Below are 7157 nucleotides of genomic sequence, written 5' to 3' on the forward strand. Positions count from 1 at the left end.
TAAACAAAGAGACAAGAAAAAAAGAAGTGTACCAATTTTCATTATTGTTTTTTATTTTTTAATCTTTTTGGGGATTCCAACTGTTTAGTCGTTTTGGTTTTTTGATGCTTTCTGTTTAATAATCTATTGTCATTAATATAAAGAATGTCCCTGGTTTTTCTTTATGGGGGGATCAAATCGGGGTGATTTCCAAAGCTAGAGCTGTACGAATTTTGCAACCTGTTACTTTACTTTTAGAGTTATATTCGAAAGCCTTTATGCTGTTCTATATTTAAAAAAAAAATCTTTATTTAAGCTCTTCTATATTTAAAAAGAAATTTTAAAATATAACTTTTATTTTTATTATATAAATTTTATATAAATTAAATCAACAACTTCTATCACAATAATTAATTGAAATGTGCTCAACTACTAGATCTTTTTCCCTATTTAATTTAGATACACTAATATTAATATGAAATTATTACTTAACATCCATACAAGATAGATATACATAAAATACCAAAGAATTGTGTATACACCTACTCATATAGCAGAAGCAGAACTGCATAGCTATGCAGTCAGAAAACAAGCGAGGCAATTTAGTTAAAACACTTGATTCATTAAGAAACATGCATCAACACAACTACGGAGTATAATCTACTAGTGATTACACTGCACTGGCTCTGCAGACCGTAGCCACAGAAATCCTTTGAAAAGGCCTTTCTACAGAAGCACAAACACAAACTTGGTTCCTTATGCGCATTGCATTTATTTACATATTATCTATATATACTCTCGAGGAAGCTTGTGAAACATCACTTGTGACAGGGGCATGAGGTGCATGTGCAGCCAGGTCCACAGTTGCAATCATTTTCTCCTTGCACGGTCTCGCACTCAGAGAAGCTGCAAAAACCAAAAACATCACGACGTCAGCAGTTCGAATCCCACCATTATCAGACTGCACTAATCTATAATTTACCAAATCAACACACACCTCATATTGAAGCTGGTTTCCACAATCCCTTCCACCTGGAAAGTGTAACCCTTCTTGCTGTTTCATCACATCACAGAAAACCCATAGATCAGCACATCGAAACGTTAACCAGAAAAAAGATCAGCACATCGAAACGTTAACTAGATAAAAGAAAAAAAAGTTAAAACTCAACTGAAAGCAATAGATTAAAAACACAAGTTATGAATCTGACATTTGTCATGATGTATCATGGAGCCTGATCCTTAATGATAAAAAAATACACAAACAAATTTGAAATATTGATAAAAAAGATGTACACAATCAAATCAAATAAAAAAACAGCTAGATTGTGATTACACATACGTGCACTGGCTTTTGTCTGCACAGTCGCAGTTATCACAGGTAGAAGACATTTTTGCAGGAAGGGGAAAAGGGCTAGCAATCAATTAAATGACTTCTGAACACCACAAGACGCTTTGAAATGTTTGGGCCTGTGAAGGCTGCATTTATAGGCACTCAGTGGGCCACATGACTGGTTAGTCAGGAGTCGATATGTAATTAATTTATTTCACGACATGACAGATGCGTAAACCTAAAGATCTCATTTTGAGAGAGAATCTTGGAAATAAAAATCAGATTGAGATGGTGGGTACGGGGGAAATGGTGTAGAAAGCAGCAGTGGAGAGAAGGGGGCAGGGATTTCTATTTTGCCATCCATTCATAGTCGCAGAGCTTTACACGAAACCCTAAAATTATTAATTTTATTTGGAATCTTGTGCGCCATTATTGAAAAGCAGGGCTGTTTTGTGGGGTATAGCCAGGCGAGGGACCCGCAGTCCGTAAGAAGTCATAACTACGATGATGGGATGGAAGACTGGTGAATGCCAAAAAGCACTGCGCAATTGGGCATTGAAGAATCAGTGTCATGTGGGGCTGCTCTCCTTTCAAATGCAAACCCTACAAATGGTGCCGTATGCTGACTTTAAAGATGTCTCATTTACTTTTGTTGTTTGTAAATTTTTGTTCATAATTGAGTTTTCAATCGATGATGGTCGGTTGTATATAGGTAGATAGGGCTCGGGTTTGGGGTTGAGGGTTGGTCATTTATTAATCATTTGAAAGGTATCTTGATTTACTTTTTGTTGTAATTTTTGTTCATAATTAAATCTTGAATGGATGATAGTCTCTTACACATCATTTAAGAGGGATCGTAATTTACTTTTGTTGTAAATTTTGTTCATAATTGAATCTTGAATGGATCTTCTAGAATTGTTTACTTTTGTTGCTGTGATTTTTGTTTATGATTTGGATCTTGAATTAGGGTCCTTTTCAAGAGGGATTTATTCTTAAAGAAATAAGTTCTAGATGATGGATTAAATTTACACTTTTGAATAATTTTTTTTGGATTACTAGATTATTAATTAATAAATATAATATAGTAGAATATAATACTTAGTAAATTAATAAACATACGTTTTCTTTACAAATTTAAATAATTTTTTTTGAAAATGATGAACATCTTTTAAATTCTCTAAAATAAATTAAGTTATCTATTTTAATAAAAGATATGATAAATCAATATTTTAGATTTTTAGTAATATTAGTTTTAAAAATTATTCTTGTATTTCTAAAAAAAATTAACATTGTTTTTCACAATTTTTTAAACTGACCTTCCTTCCTAAAGAAAGAATTTGTGGATTACTAGATTATTAATTAATAAATATAATATCATAAAATATAATACTTAGTAAATTAATAAACATACGATTATTTTTACAAATTTAAATAAAAATTTATGAAAATGATGAACATCTTTTAAATTCTCTAAAATAAATTAATCTATCCATTTTAATAAAAGATATGATAAATCAATATTTCAGATTTTTAGTAATATTAGTTTTAAAAATTATTCTTGTATTTCTAAAAAAAATTAACATTATTTTTCACAATTTTTAAAACTAATAGATGATAATAATAATTATTATAAAATAAATATAATTTGTTTTTTTAATTTTACTTAGTGATATAACTATTCCATAATTGAATTATTGATACTTTTTGTCTATTAGTAAGAGGTTGAAATTTTCAGTTTAGTTTTTCCTTTCTAAACTATGTCAATGTCCCGTGCCCTACATATTGATTATTTTTAGATATTTATGAGTTTTTGTCCACAAGCATGATTATTAAATGTTTTACTAGTTTAATATATGAATCAAAGAAAAATAGAACTGAGATAATTTTTGCCAAAATGTAGATAATCAATTTGTTAATTATTTTAATTGATTATATTCAATGAAACTATTACTTTCTATTTTTTTTATTTTATTTTTTTCATTGAATTTTAATTCGTTATTACAATAATTAATTGTAATTAAATTAATATTGAAATTAATTCTATTATCAAAGGAGTTCTCTTCTATGAAAAGCAGATTAAAGTGGTAGATTTCTTGAAAAAAAGAAGTGGCAAGTAGTTTAATTTAATAATGTGGTTATTTTATTGACTAATGTGTCAAACATCTTCTCTTTATCAATTATATATATATATATATATATATATATTTTGGTTGTTTGATAATACTAGAAGTGTTGTAAACATTTCACACTAATATGTCCACTAAATATTTGTTCCCAATCTCAATATCTGTAGAATCCTCCCCTTATTTATAAATTAAAACCAATCTTTCTTATCAATCAACATCAAGATAGTAATGGACATTTTGTTCAATAAGGATTAACAACAAAAAAGATGTCGATAGACCTGCAAAATGATACTCAAAGGTGGCTATTCTAATATATCATCTAATTAGATAGTCAAGTTCAATTTTGACCACTAAAAATAAACAATTATTTAACACTCTTTGATATAAATGAAGTAGAAAATTGTTATAGATAGTTTAACCATTGAATCAAATGAGAATCAAATAAAATGTTTAAATAAAATCTTAAATAATTTTGATATGAATGAAACATAATATTATTCTTGATAATTTAATCATTGAACCAAATGATATTTAAATAGGATACTCAAAAACATATATATTATCTACAACATAATACTCACTATCGACTTCCACTATTATAACATTTCCCCAACTATCCTCTCTTTAGGATCACCATGGATGATGATATAGTGAATATAATTGCTGGAAATGACAATGAATGAGGCTACAGGTAAAGCTCCTTACATTTCTTCTGTCCATGATGCCCTTGTGTACATTATTGCAGCTAAAAAGTGAAAGAAATTGTGACATAACAGGAATTCATCACAAATGACATCACAGTCCTTTTGCTTTGGGAAGTCATGTGATATTCGTACTAATCACTGTGTACGTTTTCTTTTCCTGTTTTTTCTTCAGGACTTTTCTCGTTTGTTCAGAACTCTCTCTCTCTCTCTTGGATGGTACAGAATGAAGACATGGTGTTATGGAACACCACTTCCTAGATTCATCACATTTTACAAATTGACCCACCCTCTGAATAGTATTAGGGCTGGGTGATAGTTGCAGTTGTTGTTCACACGAAGCCATGGTTGGAGCTAGCAATGGTCTAATCTACGCCTTACGTAAAATTTGATCATCCTTATTTACAATTGTGCAATATCAATGAGTGAGTATTTCCTAATCTTTCTCATCGATCATCATGAGGATGATCACCAGCATTCTCTTCAGCTCAGGTTCTATAATTATTAACTTGTTTGCATCTTTTATTGTAATAACTACATGGCTTTGACTTCATCTTTTGGGAGGAACATGAAATCTAACTATTAACAACTTGCAATTTAAAATAGTTTGTGTGATCTATTTATGCAATCTATTGAAATGTTTTTTTATTTTTTATTTTGATGTAATGTGTTGGATGTATTGAATGCATTTCATTCTTATTGAGTGTTTTCTATTTAATGTCAAGTGTTGGTATCAAAGTCTTTCAAATGTGATGGGATAAGTGTACAAATATGCGTCATTAGAAGGGGGATTAAATGATAATTTTTTTTTTCAAATTAGGAAAGTTTGATCTTGGATAAGAAATTTGTTTGTATACATATTTTGTCACCCAACTTTGTATTCTGCCATCCAGACGGGTATCAAACTATTCAAATAGTTGAGATAGGTGTGATTTCTTTCTACACCCACTCTCTGCTTCTTTTACAAGGCGCAACTACCCTCTAAATGTTTGCAATGAATGAAAAACTATGGATGCTTTTAACTAGAAAGTTTTAAAAGGCATAAAACTAAACTAAATAAATTAACAAAATCGAAAATAGTACAAAACAAATGACTCAATCTCTGGATCTATTCACCATATATGAGAAACAATCATGGAAAATTAATAGACATTCTTTCGAGATAATGTAAATGTGTCAAGACTCAAAGTTTTGAAAACACATACATTCATAATATCATAAGAAGATGAATCTAGAGAAACAGATTGCAAGTCTCAAAGTAAATGCTAATCTAAAGGAACATGCATGAATACAAAGCTTCAAATAGTTTCACATTCATAGAACCACATTCAAAAGCACAAAATCTTCATTTTTTGCATATAAAATTATGTCTTCAGAAAGAAAACATACTGCCATTTTCCATAACTAATTAAAAATCACCACCAAAATATTAACTGATCGAGTCTCACTCATGTATCAGAGTACAAGGGGGATCAATCCTCCCCCCCCCCCCCCCCTCCCCCTCAACAATATATATAAAAAAGAAAGTAACCTCCCAAAGGTAACAGTTTCTTGAAAAGAACTGATTTCAACAAAAGAAAACTGAAAGCTACTTTAAAGCACAAGTGGCTCATATAAGTTCATGATTCAAAGCCAAAATTTAGAAAACTAACTTAACTATGCTAAACAACACTTAAATGACAGGAGGGACATGGTTCTTCCGCATTTTGAGCTCTCTTTGAAGGAAAGCATCACGCCTTTCGACTTTTTCCTCTTCTTCTTCAAGCACCAAAATCACCCTCATGAATTCAACATAGCTCCATTTGTACTACCAAGCTAATTCTGTCAACTTCGAAATAATGTCTTCTTGTGGGTTTTTTGCAAATTTCATATTTGGTTGCATTATCGAAGCAGGCTTGTCTCCTCGAAGCACAATCCTTCCACACACAATCTACTAAGCAAATTTCCTGGATTTCGAGCTGCAACAATTTCCTCTTGTAATTGGTGGTCGTGATTATCAGCTTGCCTTTCTATCTTTCCTAGCAATGTCATTACCTCCCTATACCCTGCAAAACAAGTCCGTTGCTTCCATGCGAGAGCATAGAGTTTGAGAATAATGTCTCCTTGTTTGTTTTCTGGTCAACTGTAGTCAGGGTTGATTATAGGAAATTGATCATTATGGGGCAAAACCATTCTGAATTTCGGAATAATTCATACTAAAATATGCTAATACATTACTTCAACCAACTTTGTAGGTCATAATAAGCAAGAGAAAATACATTAAGCACCTTTTGCAAGGAATGACATCATTAAATACCATAACTCATGCTGCCACCCTTGCATGGCTTTCACTGTTTAATTAGCCATTAAGAAGATGTACTTGCAAATCTTCATAGGATTAGGTCTTAGGAAGAGTGTAATACACGTTGATCGACAACCTAAAGATTTTAAAGCATGGTAACATAAGTTCCTAGATCCTCCGATACTCCAATGCAAGTATGATTGCCCTATTACTTGGTATAGTCCATTATCTTCAAAAGAAGTATCAACTGCTTGGAAAGGTCAAGCACTTGAACATTATTGGAAGCAGTGTTGGAGTTCTTGTATCGACTGATTAGTCGATAGGAATCATTAATCATAGGGATCATGGGATTGGGCTTCTTGAGTATTCAAGAACCGCAAGGGTAGTTCCAAATCACCAAGATTTGCCGACCAAACACTTTAATTGGCACAAGGGTGAGGAGAAACAGGAGATCGGGTTTCTTGGAAACTTTGGAATTGATAGCTTGGTTCCAAAGGGAAGTTAAAGATCGATAGTGCGATATAACATGCTTATGAGGTGGATTTTAGGATCGAATATAGTGGATGAAAATTAATTGATAAAAGGGAGAGGAAACACAGGCTTTAAATGGGGACAAGAACCAAAGGGATGCAAAGAACTTCAAAATGTTTGGTTAGGACTAGTGCCTTGTACATTGGGCTACAAAGTCATAGAAAAGAGACCGACCAAAGAAAACAAACATGGCAGAAAACAAAGGCACA

General features: G+C 31.6%; 1 long non-coding RNA gene across 1 annotated transcript; it reads right to left on the minus strand.

Moving 5' to 3' along the window:
* Positions 1-580: 580 nt before the first annotated feature.
* Positions 581-1475, minus strand: LOC131036768 (uncharacterized). Its single transcript, XR_009104139.2, has 3 exons — positions 1319-1475; positions 977-1033; positions 581-885 (listed from the first exon to the last, which is right to left on the minus strand). It is a non-coding gene; the product is annotated as an uncharacterized LOC131036768 (long non-coding RNA).
* Positions 1476-7157: the final 5682 nt, after the last annotated feature.

Source organism: Cryptomeria japonica, chromosome 3, assembly GCF_030272615.1.
Source record: "Cryptomeria japonica chromosome 3, Sugi_1.0, whole genome shotgun sequence".
Classification (NCBI taxonomy): Eukaryota; Viridiplantae; Streptophyta; class Pinopsida; order Cupressales; family Cupressaceae; genus Cryptomeria; species Cryptomeria japonica.